This window comes from Anas acuta, chromosome 1 (genome assembly GCF_963932015.1).
Source record: "Anas acuta chromosome 1, bAnaAcu1.1, whole genome shotgun sequence".
Classification (NCBI taxonomy): domain Eukaryota; kingdom Metazoa; phylum Chordata; class Aves; order Anseriformes; family Anatidae; genus Anas; species Anas acuta.
The window spans coordinates 101,049,181-101,068,188 of NC_088979.1; the positions used below are offsets into that span (position 1 = coordinate 101,049,181).

General features: G+C 33.6%; 1 long non-coding RNA gene across 1 annotated transcript; it reads left to right on the top strand.

Annotated features, from left to right (window-relative positions):
• The first annotated feature begins 2,983 nt into the window (after nucleotides 1–2,983).
• Nucleotides 2,984–15,686, top strand: LOC137850201 (uncharacterized). The gene is made up of 3 exons (XR_011092350.1): nucleotides 2,984–3,075; nucleotides 9,473–9,501; nucleotides 14,197–15,686. It is a non-coding gene; the product is annotated as an uncharacterized lncRNA (long non-coding RNA).
• The last annotated feature ends 3,322 nt before the right edge of the window (nucleotides 15,687–19,008 follow it).

The following is a 19,008-nucleotide window of genomic DNA, read 5'->3' on the forward strand; positions in this document are numbered from 1 at the left end:
AATACCATGTCTCTTCATCCAGATGTCACAATCCAATTAAGTCTTCTTCACTGAAAGGATATTTATATATGTATTCATGCTAACAAATGAATTTCACGTGCTCCTGGGTAGTGCCCAGGGCTACTGGTAGTTAAGGTCCTGTGTGTGGTCCAGATGACAAAACCTACAAATTCAGGAGAATTCTCATAACCTCCCATCAAATGCACAGAGCAAGCTACCTGTTGCAGGTAGGTTGCTCTGTGCATTTGATGGGAGGTTATGAGGATTCAAAAAATCCTCATTTTTTTGAAAGGATACACCTTTTCAAAAGAGACTTGTTAGTATCAAATCACAGAATCACAGAATTGTCTTGATACCCAAATCACTTGGCTGTTATTACTTTTGGATAGTAGTTTTAAAATATATTTACAGCTTGAATCTACAATTTCAAAGGAGACTGATGCATTTCCATATTTAAAAATCAGTCCTAAAACAGATAGATCATTCAATTTTTTTTTCTTTTAAATTCTACAGAATTTCTATATACAATAAAATGAACATTACAAACCATATTACTGAGCTACTGACTAAAAGTAGATTATTTGTGCGTATTAAAATATCTTGTTCTTGAGTATTTTGTATTGGATTCCAGACAGGGGCATCTCAAAGATTAATACTGGAATGCTGTAGAAGATGTCATTATACCCATAAGGGTTTATTTATTTATTTATTCCCAAAATAATATTGCTTTTATAAATAAAGACCTCAGCTCTTATAAGGAAATGGATTGTTCCAAAAACAAAAACAAAAACAAAAACAAAAAACAAAAACAAACAAATAGAAGATTTCATTCTAACTATGGTTATCATCTCTCAGAATAAAAGATTTTGGTTTGTAAGCAATAAAAATCATGAGTACTATTACATTAGCTTCATTTTCTTCTCTCCTTATCCAAACCTGGCAATTGTGTTAGACTCAGAGAGATCCCAGCTGTACATGTAAATTTTTCTTGCTAAACTACATTAAACAACAAATGCATTAAACAACAAATTACATTACATTTTTACATTATCAATTGTAACCAAAACAAATGCTTTTAAATTCTTGAAAATGTATCAGTGATTGAAGAACTAGGAAAAAAAAATGTTTCTTCATTATTTTAGTGGCAATAAAAATAGTTGCATAGTAATACATAGGGTAATTCTACCATGGTTTTGACTTTTAGATTTATAAAATTAGTCTTTCACTTTATTTTCTGTACTTTGAAGCACTAATATTAAATGCTTTTTAAATACAAGTTAACTGTACTTCTTTGGAGAAGTATAAATTTTTCAGATAGCTCAGTCTGAAAAAAGCTGATCTACATTAGTTTAATTCTTTGATATGAGTTTCTTGACATATTTATTATTCCTCAGGAAATGGGTGGGAACAGGTATGCAGAAAACAGTAGAACTTTTGCTGTCAGAAATATTGACACATTCATAAAATGAATGTGTCAGTACTTTGATGTCTACACAGGAATACACATGATCCTATTCTGATTCACATTTGAATAAGAAACATGCCATAAATTAAGTTCAAATCCAAATATAAACATTATTTTCTTGTCCATATTTTTCATTAGGTTGTCCTAAAACTCTCTTGAATATAAGTAGTTGAGATTGTCACCTCTGATTTTCGTATGAACTGAAGGGATTGCAAAATTGGAGTCAGTCAGTGGAAACCTGTATGATATGTGTCTACACATATATTTGCAGCTAGATGTATTCAGCCTTTTGCTATTTCAGAAAACTCTCAAGCATCATCGTCATGAGGAAATCCCTTGCATCAGCTATTTTAAGAAGTTATCTTCCTTAGTCAGACAGTCTACTTGTCCAGACTGCACGGACAGCATGTTTTAGTCTTCATACAGTGGCTACTACAAGGACTTTTTTTTGTGCACTTTAATTTCACTTGTACATTTATTAGTACTATATTATTGTCAACAAAATCTGTGATGAATTCTTTGTGGAAATACTGATTACTTTTAAACATATGCCATGTTATTGTATTCTTAGGAGATATAATTATAAGACCTTGTTGTTAAGCTTGGAACTGACAAGATTTAAGAGCTCTTTTTGAAATTCTAGGGTACTTCTGTCAGTGGACCTGCAATAACGTAAATAGTGCCAAATAGATCATTCACCTTAGCAGTTTGGTAAGTAGCTGGCAAAATGTCAAAATGAAATCCTGCAGATTTCATTTTTCTATAGAATTGAAGATAAAGTTTTGATGATGTAAAGTCATTATGCAGAAGGTAAATATAAAAATCAGCACACTTCTGTGTATTAAATTTTAATAAATCAAGTTTGCCAATGAGCACTATAATTTTACTCTGTCCAGTATTTCAAGTTGTGTGTAACTACTTTATTTGTTGGCTTGAATTAGATATGGATCTCGAGCTACAGCTTGAATTAGAGCTCTGTCTGAATGCATGTGGCTGGGAAAATAAACAAACAAACAAACAAACAAATAAATAAAAAGTCTATGTTTGCTGCAAACCCAGTTCTAAAGAAATTCTATGCTAGTTCCACTGCACAAAAATATCATGGTAAGCGTCAGACTATTTGGTATACATATAATAAAAAATATTAAAATATATTAAGAATGTATTTAGGAGTCTAAGAGAAAGAATGCCAATGGCATTCAAATATTTTATTTTTTTTACTATAACATTTCCTTCTCTTTTTTGAGCTTGCATGTAACTTAATCTTTATTATTATTTGTTTACATTATTTGCAATAGAAAAAAAAAGTCAAAAATAACATCAGCTAAGTATGAACCTCATGTTTCTTCAAGGTTTTGCTTTTCATTCATCCTCTGAAGCCAAGAAATAGAAAAGCTTCTAGAAACGGAAGCTGATTGTATTCTAAATTGATTCTTATCTGTCAGATGCTTTAGTTAATCAGTGCCAATCATTAACACTTGTTTTCAGATGCTGTCCTACTCGAGTGCTCAGACTTTGCATTTTGACAACTCAGATGTGTAGTAGTTAGACTATATGTTCTATTCTGAAAGTGACCTTGAATCTTCAGTGTATAGCAAGAATCAGCCTCAGTAAGTTAAAGTATCTGCATTTTTTTTTCCCTGAAATGATATATTTAGTATATCAGTATTCACTTCTGTTTTATGGGGCCAAACCCTTGTTGGGCCTAGGTGATATATTGCTGTTATAAATTGGAGATCAATGAAACTCCATTAGAGGTTTTGTGATAAATCAGTGTTTATTTAATAATTCAAGTTGTAATTGTCTTTCTTCAAGATATCAAGAGAGTTAGGGAGTGTACTAGCATGTTGGGGGAGGAAAGAAAGAATGTATTAGAAAAATCAGATTTCTTTCAAACGATTAATCTTTCTAAAGCTGCAAGTTCCATCCAACTCATAATGCAGCTACCAGCAACAATGTGAGTTCCAGAAAGAATAATTTGTGAAAGATAAAACATTCTACAGTGATTTTACAAAGGGAGATTTCTGCTTGTTATGTATAAAAATGAAATATTCTCTTTCATTTTATTAAAAAAGAAATCAGCTTTTTTGTATGTAAACATCTTTTTCTCCGTGTTCATTCAAATTCATATCAAATGGTACAGCAGGCTCACTTTATTACTCAAATAAGTATATATAACTCTTTTCTAAATCCTGTCAGATGAAAATAGCTATATTCTAAATAACTACTATATTGATTTAAATGCCAATATAAATGTTTAGGAGCCAACGTTAACTGATAACCTATCCTGCTGTTTAAATTACATGTATATTAGATGCTTAAAATTTGGTAACATTACTGTGAAAGTTATCTTCATATGAATACTAAGCTGTCTCAGGTTACTTAATGAGTAATGACTATGCCTTGGACTTAGAACGCACATTCTTTAGTCCTTCATTGATTATACATTAATACATACAGACCTTTTTAGAAAATAACCTTTTCCTCTTTAGGTAGCAGATCAGTTTCAACACGTCTTAAGAGAATACAGTGAATTGCATCTGGAACATTATTCCAGGTGGTATTTTTTATTTGATATAGTGTCTGGGAAGTGAATACACAAAAATGTGTATTCCAAAGGGCAGATAAGATCGAGTAACCAAGTCTATTCATAGTGACATACCTCAGACTTTCAAAGGATGGAGAGATTAATCTTGGATATGTTATCATTATAAAAATTCATGAGAAATCATTTAGATCTGTTCCAAAGCAGGTTGTTCTAGATGAGTTCTTCACTGTATGATTTATGTTTTTCAACTTTTCAATCTGCCCCTTTTCTTCTTTTATGTAGTTTACATCTTGCCCTTGAGATGTGATTTAACGTGCAGCATTTACATGCATTTAATGCAGCATTAAGGTTGTTCCGTACTATGCATAAGTATTAGCTTATTAGTATTAGTATTAGCTATGGCTAATACATCCTGAAAGATTGTTTACTTCAGATGAGAGCAAGAAATAAAAAACTAAATAGGCCCAGTATTGATTTTTTATGATAATGATAATATAATATTTGAATATGATAATGAAATTTGATATTGAAATTTGTTTTAATTATATTTGGAATTTACCTCAGCTTTTTTTTCCATGTAAGGAAGAATGGACACTTTTATATACTTTTATACATAACATAGTATAATGTATATACTATTAAATTAAAACTACTTTTTGTGTGTGTTTTGTACTTGTTACTTTTACTGTTACTGGGATTTGATCTTCAATTCAGAATTTAACAGTAGCTAAACTTGCCTTCAGGAAATATTTAATATATCTACCCTTAAACAAACAAACAAAACCCACAAACATAATAAAATTAAAGTAAGATTGTATAAGATGTCAGTCTTTATTGAATACTAAAAGAGTTACTCAGAATAAGGTTGTAGTCTTCCATGAGGTATATTGTAGAGTTTCTTCTTTATTTTAGGTTTAAGAAGTTTTTAACACCACTGACATGTTTTTTCGCCCTCTGGAAACCCAACCTCTATTATGATAATCAAGTATATTTACAGGTGTTAGTGGTTATTCTACACAAACAATGCAATGTTTACCTGCTTGAATCTAACTTGAAGTGACTTTGTGACCTTCATATTCTTTCTCAAAGATAAGCAAATTGGGAAAAAGCTTAGCACTAAATGTGAATTCACTGTTATCCCTAAAATAGAAAATAAGTTTATTGTTTGAAACACCTACTTGTGACTGCGACCAGAACTCTTGCCAAAATGTCAGTTATCCAGTTCTCAGCTAGAAAGTGATCTCCATTGGAGTCCTACAATGAAAAAAAAAAATAATAATAATAATTTTCAGCACTGAACATGTTCTAAACCCAAATTTTACCATAAAAATTACTGGATTTAGTAAGATGCATGTTCATCCATAGATGTCTATACAAAAACATCAGACTTGCAATGAAAAATCTAGAAAATCTTCATGATACATATTATTTCCTTCAGCTCTAATATCTGTGTTTTTCTGTATTCCTGTAGCTTAAAAATTATGCCTTCAAATTTGAAATAATTATTTTGGTGAAAACGTGTCATTACTAATATGAGTAAGCCCAGCTTATTTGAACATTTTTATACTTAAAAAATAAACATTTAAATATATATAAAATCAGTTTAATTGGCATGGATTTCATTGCAAGTCTACGTACTTTTGCTGTTAATGAAGCATAATGATTAGCAAAGTATTTCCCAGTTTTCTGAATGTGAGCCAAAAATTTCAATGAGAGTCAAAAAATAAGACTCTCTGGACTTGAGCACATCTACACTGAATGCTTTATAGGGAGTTTAAGCATGCAGGGATTATGTGTGCCAGGTTAATTTTGGAGTGTGAAGAGGTATGTGGCACATTAGGAGCTGTTAAATTTGAAGATAACTTCCTCAAAGTTTGAGCAACTCCCTTGACATTTCAAGAATAAACAAGAGTCAATAGAATGTTCTAGGGGTTGGTATCTGTTTTTAAAACCTCAGTTTGAAAACTCCTCAATAAAATGATATATTTTCAGGTAAAAATGACTTTGAGTATCACTGCACCTTTGCTGAGATTCTGTTTATCTTCTATTATAAGACACTTCAATTGTATGTGCACAAGTACCCACAATCTGAGGGGAGGAAAAAAAAAAAAAAAAGGTGGGGTGGGGTGGGACTAGAGTTCAACACAAGCATTTTTTGTGTTATTCTTCACTGACTAGAAATCCCAGAAAATTGGGGATTCAAGGACAAGATGAACCTGGAAATTGGGGTTCAAGGACAAGAGGAACTAACTGCCAGTAGTAAAAGAAGATTCTATCAGGGATATGTTGAGAAATCCCAAAGCAAGTGTGCTTTGTTAAAGTGTACTTTGATACATGTAATTTCCTTCCCTATGGAAATGACTGAAGATTTGGGTGAAGTTAGGCCAGTAGATGTTGTCTACCTTAATTTTAGCAAAGTTTCTGATGTTTCACCCAAGATGGAACAGCAGAGTCAAGATAAAGGGAAAAACTGGCTGAAACAGTATTGTGAAAGGCTAGATAGAGGCTAATGATTTGTCATTTACCTGGAGGATGTTTACAAATGGAGGAGTGCATGGATCTGCCTTGGGACCTGTCCGATATCTTATGATCTTATGTTGACATGGAAGAGCAGATAGAAGTCAATGTCAACCCCTTTTTTTTTTTTTTTTTTTTTTTTTGGATGACAGCACACTGGGGAAGCAATTCATATTGCTTCAGGAGGACAGGGCTGGGTTCCTTTCTATTAAGTGGGACCTGGAGGAATAGGCCAACAGGAAACGTAACATTCGGCAAGGAAAGATAAAATGTCCTGCCATAGGGAAGGGGAAACCTTTGGTGGTGATTTCAGGCTCGTTCTTGATTGGGCAGGGAGCAGCTTTGTGACAAAGGCCCTAAGGATGGTCAGTTGAGCAGGAATCAGTAGTGCAGGGATACAGGTTGAAAGCATCTTCAATAGCAGGCATGTAGGCTGTGGATTGAGGGAAGTGATTATTCCCCTTTATTCCCCTTGTACTAGTTCTTTGGTTTGCAGTTCTGCTTCAAGAATTATACTCTTAAGAATGCACAAGAATGACTTGAGGTAACTTTTTTTTTCTGTAGGTGAAAGGCTGTAGATGAAAGGCTCTTTCTATCTCTATGCTTTTTTACCACTATCATCAATAACTACAGAATAGCTGTTTTAATAAAAAATATATATTTCATCAGAGAAAATAGAAAATCTATCAAGATATATATTTAGATAATTGCAATGTCTTAGTGTCATCTGGCACTACAGAGATTTGTGCACTCTTCTCACCAGTCACTTACTCTCCATATACTGTCCCTCAGGGGTCAGTCTTGGTGCCCTTCAACATCTTTATCAATGACATAGACAATGGAATCAAGTGCAACCTCAACAAGTTTGCAGATGACACCAAGATGAGCAACACAATAGAAGGAAGGGATGCCATCCAAAGGGACCTGGACAGGCTGGAGGAGTGGGCCCATGAGAACCTAATGAGGTTCAACAAGGCCAAGTGCAAGGTGTTGCACCTGGGCTGGGGCAATCCCAGATATTTATATAGACTGGGAGAAGAAGAACTGCGGTGAAGGACTTGGGGCTCCTGCTCTACAAGAAGCTGGACATGAGCCAGCAGTACATGCTTACTGCCCGGAAGGCCAACTATGTCCTGGGCTGCATTAAAAAAGGGGTGGCCAGTAGGGAGAAGGAGGTGACTGTCTCCCTCTATTCTGGTCTTGTGAAACCCTACCTTGAATACGGCATGCAGGCCTGGGACCCCCAGCACAAGAAGGATGTGGAGCTCTTTTAATGGGTCCAGAGGAGGTCCACTAAGATGATCAGAGGTACCTCTCGTATGCAGAAGGATTGAGGGAACTGGGCTTGTTTAGCTTGGAGAAGAGACGACTCCAGGGAGACTTCATTGCGGCCTTCCAGTACTTGAAGAGAGCGTATAAAAAGGAGGGGGAATGCCTGTTTACATGTATTGATAGTGATAGGACAGGTGGGAATGGTTTTAAACTAAGACATGGCAGATTTAGTTTAGAAATTAGGAGAAAGAATTTCCCTCAGAGGATGGTGAGGCACTGGAAGAGGTTGCCCAGAGAGGTTGCAGATGCCCCATCCCTGGAGGCATTCAAGACCAGGCTGGATGCGCCTCTGGGCAGCCTGCTCTAGTGGTTGGCAACCAGAGCAGGGGGTTGAAACTAGATGATCTTGAAGGTCCTTTTCAACCCAGGCCATTCTGTGATTCTATGATATATCCCCCATAGGACAACTCTACAATATTTTCCTGATTTTTATAAATTATTTTCATAGTACATTATCTGTCTTTGTTTCCAAATTCCCAATATTTCTTCAAGTGATTTTTTTTTTTTTTTTTTTTTTTCACTGAAATCCTCTCATTAGGTGTTTGAAAGTAAATTATGGTCTGTGATTTCTGTCTCTTTATCATTCTTGATCATAGCTTGAATCTTTGGATGTTTATTTTTCTTTTCTTTGTTTTTACACCATAGTTGTTTATACTTTGCCTAACTTCTGCCAAATCCATCAGACATTGGTTCCATGTCATTCATGCATAGGTTAAAATGTTAAAAACCACATGGAATAAAAACATAAGTATTGCTTTCCATCACAGTCCATCAGAAAAGCCAGTATGCAGATAAGCCAATATTTAATCTTCTCATTATCATAAAATACAATATAATACAATATATAAATTATTCCATTTAATTACACTAGCTGCTTTACTGGGATGCCTCTCTGGGATATCTGCTGACTTAGTCCAGTGAATAGCAGTGGCTGAGGCTTAATTGGAACACTATTATCATAAATCTCTTGATCCCTTTTTATTTTTAATGGCTACCACTATGACTAATATCACCTGATTAAACACTGCTTAATTAGGTGTTAAAAATTATGATGTTTTTATATCTGATGCCATAGGTGCCAAGTAGTAATGGTAAGGAAAACCCTTAACAAGCAAAGACCTCACAGCTAGTGGGAACAACCTGTGCTCACACTATTTTAATTACAGCAGTCCTTTCCCTGAAATTAAAAGTTCCGTATAGGTGTTGGATTTGACAGTATCAATGATTAGTAAGTGAGGGTTCAGATTCATGTTCTGAGCCAACAGAAAGTGCACAAGAAGTACCAGTTATTTTTAGTTCCTGTGTATATGTAGAAGAGAAGTCGGGATAACTAAGAACTTGCAATGTCTTTCAGATTGACCAGAATGGTAGTAGTCACGTTCAAAGAAGGGCAGTTTGTATGAGATATTTATGTTACTCCTAAGGAAGTAGTTGTTAGCTACTGTGTGCTACCAAGACAGTACTTACCCTGCTATCCTGTTCTGGTCCCTCTCTGGTCCATGGGGATAACCTTTGAGTTGTATTCAGTAATTGTATCAATATGTTTTCTGATTTCTTGGATAAATAAGAAAATGAATATTGATAATTAATGTGAAAATCTTGTCTTACAGAATACCTTTAGAAGCTGATAGTACTAAAGGTAAGAAAACATTTCAGTTACATCTTTGTTGTATTGTTTTTCATAGATCTCTGTATAAATCCACCCTGCCAGGAGGATGGTTAGTCTATTATTGTAACGAGATAGAGTAGTCTCAATGATGTGGTGGAATACAACTCTTGGAGTTGCCAGAATCTCATTAATTTGTCCATGTATGTATTTACGTATATAGTAGTCACATACATGTATGTGCACATATGATCATTTTAAAGAGTTAGGTTACACAACATCTTATGAAGCATTCAAGCAACATTTGTGGTGAAGTCAAAAACATTTGATGCTACATTGAATCAAACTTCTTTGTCTGGTGTTGTCTTTGAAGTACCTAAATACGTTATGGAATGCAGTTTTAGCTCTGTGGAACATATGCTTTTTTAATCCAATTAGTGTTTTTAGCAGACATTAATAAAGAGCGACTCCTGTGAAATTTGTATTGAGCTTTTCTAACTTATTGTGTTCTAATAATGTAAGAACTAAAGAAAAGTCTGAACTTCCTGGAATTCATCTGAAAATGTATTATAAAATAACTTGGGTATTGCCTTTTATTCTTTCTTTTTCCTTTTTGAAAGTTGCAAAATAAGGCTGCATTGATGAGGTAAATCCTGCTGCCTATTTATAAATTTTGCAAATATGTATCTGTATATTCCTAACTTTATTCTTTTGATGACAATTGAATAGATGAGCAAAAGGTTTTCTAGATCTGATTTAAAAGTTTTAATAAAACCCAATTATAGTTTATCACAAGCAAAATTTTCTGTGCAAAACAACAGGTTTAGGAGATATTTTGATCTTTCAGCAGAACCTGAAAAAGGAAGCATTTTAAAATCATTATTTTGAAGATGGGGAGGCTATTAAGACAGTATTTGCAGCACTTTGTTGTAATGATAAAGGTCATACATCTGTATTTCAAGAAGGCTTTATATGATTGGAAGATGAATATAAATTTTCAGATTGTAATCTGAAGTAAAAAGAAGTGACTTTCTAAAACTCTGGGTTCATTATTTTCTTGGAGTTGATGTAACAATCTGACCTCCCATCTCTCTCCACCATTACCTGTGTTGCATTATGAACTGGAACTAAAAATTTTATTTGGTAATAGAATAAAAAGAAAATAATAATAATAATAAAAACTTTTACAACTATATAAAAGGCCTATGTGTGTACATCTTTCTAAGTGTGCTTTGAAAAGAGAGAGACATTTACTCAAGCACCTCAGGCCTGAAAAGTTTTTTGGAGAAAAAAAAAAAAAAAGAGAGAGAGAGAAATTAAGTGAATTAAATGAATAAATGAGGTATAACACCTGTATCTTCTCAGACTAGCCTTAACTATACAATGTATAGAGTTAAGGTATATTGACAAAGCAGGTGCTTTAACATTTTAATTTACCAGAATAAGTGCAAATTCTTGACTGAGAGTCAAAGAAGAGGTGAATGGTTAAACACTGATGTTTTCAATCTGTTTGTACTTTACTGGTACCTTGAAGGACGTTTGATAATTACTGTTACATTTTATTATTTTTTTTGTGACTGCCTAGTGAATGTTCTTGTGAAATTTTTCTCTCTGTTTAAAGACTTTCAGCTCTCTACTAAAAAAACAAACAAACAAACAAAAAACACCAAAACAAACAACAACAACAAAAAAACATAGACTACTGTTTCATGAGAAAAATAAGATTTTCTGGAATCTGGGACCTCTTTTTGATTGAGTAGTTGAGTATTACCATGAGCAACACAAATAGTTATGATGAAATCTTTTAGGCTGCATGTTTAGTTTTATTTTCTCTTTGGATTAGTACATTGGTATGTTCCTATAGTTACCTCAAGAAGGTAACTATAGCAAATGACTAGAGAAGTGACAAAGCATCAGAAATCCCATCTGCCAAGATAGAAGCCACCCACTCAGTTGTGAAACTCAGCCCCCAGCAGTTGCTGTGACACTGAATGGATGTTTTTTTTAGAAGTTTAAGTTTAATAATGCTTTTTTTTGGGGGGGGTTGGAATGGCTCCAGGTGCTGTTACTATTGCTGTCTTCTCAGAGGCTGACTGAAGAAAACAAATTTTTGAAAGGAGGAGCGAGCACTCTCACCTATTGTTCTGCAAGAACTATTATAGAGAGTATAAATTATTTTTGTTGGCTGTTAGCTTTATTTTTATTTATTTATTTATTTATTTTGCTGTTAAGTAAACTATATTTCAATTATGTAAGTGATATTTCAATGAAAAAAAAAAAAAGAAATTAAAAAAAAAGAGTAAGTCCCTGTGATTTCTACGATTTTAAGGCTGTAAAAATACTATGCTTGATTTCCAGTAGTTGCCCCAGTGGTATCACATCTCCAGTTGGTTTGATAAATGCACAGTCTCAGTTTGTAGCTGTTAAAACAGTATTTCAAAGAAATTGTGTGAAGCACCATGTCAGTGCTCTGAGATGTAGGGACATCTAATATCGAGTACTGGAAAACTGCTGCTCCAGATCATCTGCAATTTGTTTCGAAATTGATAAAAATTTGCTGAACTGGTGATAACAAAAACTCAGAATTCCGGTCTCCGAGTTGGTGTTTTTTATCATGAAACTCTGTTTAACTGAAAAAAATATCTTTCCAGATCTACTTGAAGCCAGTTCAACAGATCCATATAATAAGCAGTATCTTTAGTTTGCCTATTTTGCTAAATTTACTTATGGTAATCCTAATACACCTTAAGTACATCTGCATCAAGAGCACAGACACATTTAAATGATGAATCTCAGCTAAACAAAAGTTGCTTTTTTGATAGGATTTCTTTCTCTGATTTGATCTGGGTATAATTTCTGGATATACCAGAGCATTAAGCCTACTTAAAAGTTTGTTAAGATAAAATTAGTAGCCTCTACAGTGCAAATGTATTTGCATTTATTTAAAAAACACATTTTAACACATTTTAATAGGGACTCCACTAATCCTACTTTTTTTACAGACAAAAAATTCAGACCAATGCAGGGCCAAATTTCATCACTGGAAGAAATAATACGGATTTCCAAAAACTGCATGTCCAATTCTTTCATAACAAAAAATTAAATCTTATATTATAATTGTAATACATAAAAAATGCCATAAAAACTAGTTTTTTGAAAGTTAATAATGTTTTATTTATCTATCCATGTCTGTCTATTGACTAGAGTTTTGTTCCTTCCATAAAAATTATCCTTGCCAACAAAGTGGCGGTTTTTTTTTGTTGTTGTTGTTTTGTTTGTTTGTTTTTGTTTGTTTGCTTGTTTTGTTTTTGTTTTGTTTTGTTTTTCTCTTGTTTTCTCTTTTAATTTTAGTGTTTCTGTACTGAGGGATTTTTCTCGAAAATTTTCCAGGAAAGTCATTATTAGCAAGAGATATTTTTCCTATAAAAAGGAAAAAAATAAAAAGAAAAAAAAAAAAAGGAGAGAAAAAAATATTTAGGATAGAAAAAAAATCATAATGTTGTGCTTGGAAGTGGAAGATCAAGTATTGTAGGGTGGGATGCCTTCCTTTAGGAAGTAGAATCTTTCCTTTTCAGCTTCTTACTGAAAAGTTAAAATTCATGACTGAGTAGGTGTAGGCCAGAATATTCACTGTTAGTTTTCAGTGCCTTTCAATCTTTTCTTTCACTTCTGGTGGTTCTGTGAAGATTCCTTATCTCCAAGTTCTTATGTAGGCTTGACAAAATAGATCTTTCAGTGAAAAATACGTTGAGCTTATATTGCCTGAAATTAATTCAAACTATATCTATGCAACTGTAATAAAAATAATTGAAACCATAATGGATAATAATAAGAAAAACAAAGACATATTAAAAGTTAAAAACTAGCTTTGGTATATACTGAGGATTTACAGTACAGAAATACATAATATTTTAATATGAATTTGTAAAATAAATATTTGATGTGGATGCAGTTTCATATTGGTTGCACCCAATGAATACACACATTAGAATAAATAGCACATTATAGATGTATTCTGCTTTTTAATTTCATGAGAGTTCCATTTTAAAATGTAATAACCCAAAGGTCAGCCACAGAAAATAATTAGTAGCAATTGCACCAAATGATTAACTCAAATTTACTAGTTTTTAGAGCTTGTCTTAATGTCAAGCATAGTGCTGGAGAACCAATAATACTAATTGAATTATGGTTCTAAAGTAATTAGAATTTCAGAATAAACAACATTATTTTGTGTATGTATGACTGTGTTGCTGGAGATTGTAAGCTCTACTTCATTAATTAATAAAGAACCCATATGTTCTGTTTTTAGTGGTGCTGGAGGCTGAAGTATTTTGTTTACCAAGGCATAAATCTTTCATAATGGTTTACCTCTGCAAGCACATGAAGGATATGCATCATTTTTATGACTTCCTTCATCCACAAGATCTTTTTAAAATTATAATTTAATATCAGCATTTGTATATTACGTCTAACACAAAATGTGAATGGAAAGCAGATTAAAATATTTTAGCAAATGGAGTCATTGCTCATAATATTTGAGCTTTATCCTGAATATATTAAAATGTTGAGGTATTCTGGCTTTGGCTGGGATAGAGTTAATTTTATTCCCAGTAGTTGATATGGTGCAGTGTTTTTGATTTGTAATGGGAATATATTGTTGATAACACACTGATGTTTTAGGTGTTGCAGAGCAATTCTTACACAGGACTTTTCTACTTCTCACACTAGGACACAGCTAGGACAGGTTACACAGGCTGACCCAGGGATGTCCCACGCCACATGAGGCTCTGTTCAGCAATAAAAGGGGGAGGAAAGAAGGAGGAACTGGAGGGTCATTTGGTATGATTGAGTTTGTCTTCCCAAGTAACCACTACTGAACCCTGCTTTCCTGGAAACCTTTGAGCATCTGCTTGCTGATGGGAAGTGAAATAATTCCTTTACTTCGTTTTGCTTGCACACACAGCTTTCACTTTACTTAGTAAACTGTTTTTATCTCAGTCCACAAGTTAATAAACTTTTACCTTTCCAATTCTTCATCCCACTAAGGGGAAGTAATCAAGTACCTGTGTGGGGGCTCCATCGCCTACCAGGATTAAACCACTGCATGAGGTCAAGTCATTAATCAATAATTTAAATTGGAGAAAAAATAGACAAAACTACTGACTAATGAACTCTCCCTCTTTGTATTATCTTTGCTGTCATTTAAATATGTATGTATCTGTAAATCTAGATGAAAACTTTGATGAAGATCTTTTCAGATCTACTGGCTCCTGATAAATGATTATGTACTCTTTCCTGATTAGCGTCTTTTATCTTCAAATAAATCTTAAACCCTAATGCACACACAGGTCTACTCATTCCTGATCTAATCCTAATTAATAAGTTATTAACCTTAACTTTTGTCACACTTCTGTTTCCCAAAACCACATTATTCTTGTTAGTGGCAGAATTGTCCAGTTATTGTGCTTTAAATGAAAATTACTTTAAAACTTTTGGACATATTTAGAAAAATTATTTTCTGGATTCACTAAATTTTTGAAGTATTTTACTCTAAATAGTGGGCTTTTTTGTAAAGAAGGGCAAACTTGTATCTCTTCACACTAAACTAACTAGGATATGTTAAGAAAAATAGCATGGATCTGCCATTCCTTTGTATGATGTAAGCTCTTAACCATTCATTTCTTATTGCTAACTAATCTTTTATTGTATTTTTTGAAAGAAACATATGTGTAAATCATTCACCAGAGATTATCATACAAATAACTTGAGATCCTTGCCATCTTTGAATCAAATCATGGTTTGGTAGCATCAGACATGTGGGTAACATTGGGCTCTGTATGTGTTCCCAAGTACTATAGTCATTCTGTTTATGAAGAATCATGTACTAATAAATGTGTTTTTAATACAAAATTCTCAAAACTGCCCTTTGATACTCGATATATTAGCAGAGGAAGAACAGGACTATAATCAGCATATTTTATTCACTGTTTTTGTTGTTGTTGTTATTTCTGGCAAGCTTTCAGTAATGAGAAAAATATTATAGATTGAAGATACATACAGGCATTTGCCATTCACTTTATTGTAATTATTACATTATTATTAGGCAATGCCTTTATCACTGTATGGAAATCATGCTGAATACTAACACAACCCTTGGTTATTGCATGCTATACTGAATATCTCCTTCATCTGTCTATAATTACTATATATATTTGGACAAATTGAGTTGCTTATATTCTACTTGCTGTATGCTCTCTTTGTGCATGTGGAATGATTTTATGAGCAGTAGTATTTATTCTTTATTTATTTATTTACTTACATGAGAAACCTCATGTTCATAAAATGTTTCAGATCAACTTTTTTCAGTTGGAATTAATAAATATCCAAACTGGAAAGTATGTGACTTTTTTTAAAACCCAATTCAATATTTTCATTTTCTTAAGAGCCTTAAGAAACATCTTAACACAGCTGTGTCTCTAAATTAAGATAATGGCTTCCTTCAGAAGCCATTTCTTTGTAGCCTAGGACATATGTAGGAAGCCAAGCCACAACAGTTCAAGCAGTTAAAGTCTTGATAAATCAGATGTCACCAGTTTTTCTTCTTTTCTATTGTTTTCCAAAGTCTATTTATTCCTTCTAATATAGCAACATATATTTTGTGCAAGACTTTTTTTTTTTTTTTTTCCCCTCTAATTGCTCAAGACTTTCTAGAAAGATGTCTGACTGCCTTAAGTCTCTATGGTGTTTTCTTCCTAATTTTACAGTTTGCCTCGTTAACCCAGGTAAAGATCATAATATTCAAGATAATTACATGCCAGATATTTCCTCTAAATTCCTGGCCTACATATATATATATATATTATTTTTTTTTCCTGCCAGATGGTTGTGATAATGACACAAAACAAAACAAACAACAACAAAAACAAAACAAAACAACAACAACAAAAACACTGGGATGTTGCAATAAATATTTGGGTATAATGCTAGTAAACTATTTTGTTCATCTTTCTTGACATGCAGCTACAAAGAATCACCTCTGAGACACATTAGCCAGTTGTGGTCACACTACATTTTCCTGAAAGATGATAGTCTTGAGTTATCGTTAATACTGTGTCACTGTTATTCAAGGTTTTTATAGCAGTCACTGGATATGAGAGTCATCTGAAATCTCTCTGAAGTCAAATTTCACAGTTTATGCATTAAAAAACAGTAACAATAAAACCTCTCTTTCTGTACTTTGCTCACTTCTGCATGCAGACTATTAATGTAAAAGAAACTTTTCTCTCTAAAAGACTTTGGTGAAAAATTACCTTTCAACCAAGCTTTGCAACTTTTTTTTCTTCTTACTTTGCTTGGAAAATTATTGTGAAATTACTACTGAAGCTGATTTTGTTACTTCTATGTACTTCTGTAAATAGGTGTTACATGCATCAAAATGCTTGACACCAAACTAGCTGAGCTCAGTAAAAAGTAACTAATCTTGGTGCAACAAATAATATATATTCCCTGATGTGATGGAAATGGCTTGTGAAGACTGCTGTGGTAAAATACACTACTCTTGCAAGCATGTGTTTAAAGCACAGAAATCTGAAGCATTTTATAGTTTTAAAATTGTCATAATAAAGTGATGGCCCATCCCTGCGCATTGTTATGCTTCCAAAGGCAGAGGTTCCTGTACCATGTCAGAACTCTGGGCATGGATGTTTCCCCCAACAGTGCTATCATCTTCACTATTGCTTTCTAACTTATGTGGTTGGCACCACCAGTCACACCCCAGGCCAATCTCTGTCTTTCTCGACATCTAAAGCCAGTTAGTTGTTATTAACTGGGGTACTATCACCTCCTGGTTATCTGTCATTCCCCAAATGTGTCACAAGGATGAGAAACTGTTAACAGTTCAGCTGTGCTTCTTTACTATATGCACCTAACCCCACAGAGAAGAGTAGCTGTAGGCCAGAGCTAATTGGTAAACTGTCCCCAAAACAATAATCTGTGTTTGATTTGTTTTCTTGGTGCATAATAGCACTACCTACTAAATTAAAGCTGTGCATATATAGTGAAAGTCTCACCTGTCTGATACACATTTCACCCCAGGATAAGACCTGTTTTCTTTATGAGGCTATTCATCTCACAAGGTCAGTCTTAAAGTAACATAGGTCATTTTAGGTACTAGGACACAGAATTTCAGGCTTTGAATTTTATACAGAGATTATGTTCTGTCTGACACTCACTTGAAAATGTGTCAGGGTAGAGAAGTGTATATAAAAGAAGAAAATTTCCATTATACACTATCTGTTCTGAGCTACCCATCTAGCAGAGGTGAGAAGATTTAAACCTGGATGCTTAACACAGGTTTATGGCTTCACGTTCCTGTATCATTTCTAAACTGGCTGGGATAGTCTAGTCAGTAAAGCCAACATATTTATTTTATATACATAAACCTCCAAATATCCTATTTTATATTTTATATTTTATATTTATGTTTATAATTATATTTGCGTTTATATTTTACATATATTTATATTTTATTTTTATTTATTTTTATATTTATATTTTTTAACACCTATCACCATATTGATAAACATTCTTTGGAACCATTTTGATGGTGGGGTAAGAACAGGAGTTGGCCTTTTGACCTCAACACTTCTGTTTCCAACCAATTTTAAAAATGAACAAAACCAAACAAGCAAGACTCCTGCCACTAGGCTAATAATTCCCTGAAAAGACATGTAAGAGGGAATGTGAGTAAACCATAAACTTTGCAAAGAGACCCCTGTTGCTCTGCCATGTTGTAGCTCTCATGGCTGCACGTAGGCTGCATGCCTACTTTCATGTACAAGGGCTCCTATCTGAACCTGGAAGGCATCAGACCTTTTAGTCCTACTTTCTTAGTACCAATAACCTCTGATTTATTAATTCTATTATCAGTTCCATTCTCGGTAGCATATTTTCAGTTCACCAAGGTTTGGGCAGAAAAATGAATGCATACAGTTTCAAACTTGCCCATTTTTCACTTGTTTGATCTTTTTGTTCCAATATTCTTCTGCCTTTGTAAATCTGTGATCCTCTCTCATTTTTATTTTTTTTTAACCAGTTCCCCAATCCACTCATTCTTTCTTCCCCTTGTTGATAGTTTTGATCCTACACAGTTATATCTCTTTTCTGCTGTTTAAACAAAGCTTCTTTCTTCTCATTCAAATAGATTCTGCCTTCTACCCACCTCAGTAATCTTCATTTTGATTATGACTCCCTTATGACTCCCTTTCACACCTTCTTCTCTTTTCCATGCTTTGGGAAAGTACCCATAGATTTATTGTTCCACTCACTTCATGACTCTGCTTTGTCACTCTTTTCATCCTTATCTCATAATACTCTGTTTTCCCCCATTGTTTTCATTTCTTCCAGGATGTTTATCATCATCTTTTAACACCATCTTTTAGACACCAAATCTGTTTTAAATCACTAAATCTGTGTTAAATCTGCACATACTTTTCTTTTCTGTCTCTACCTTTTGCAGCACAGAGAGAGAGAGAGGAAAAA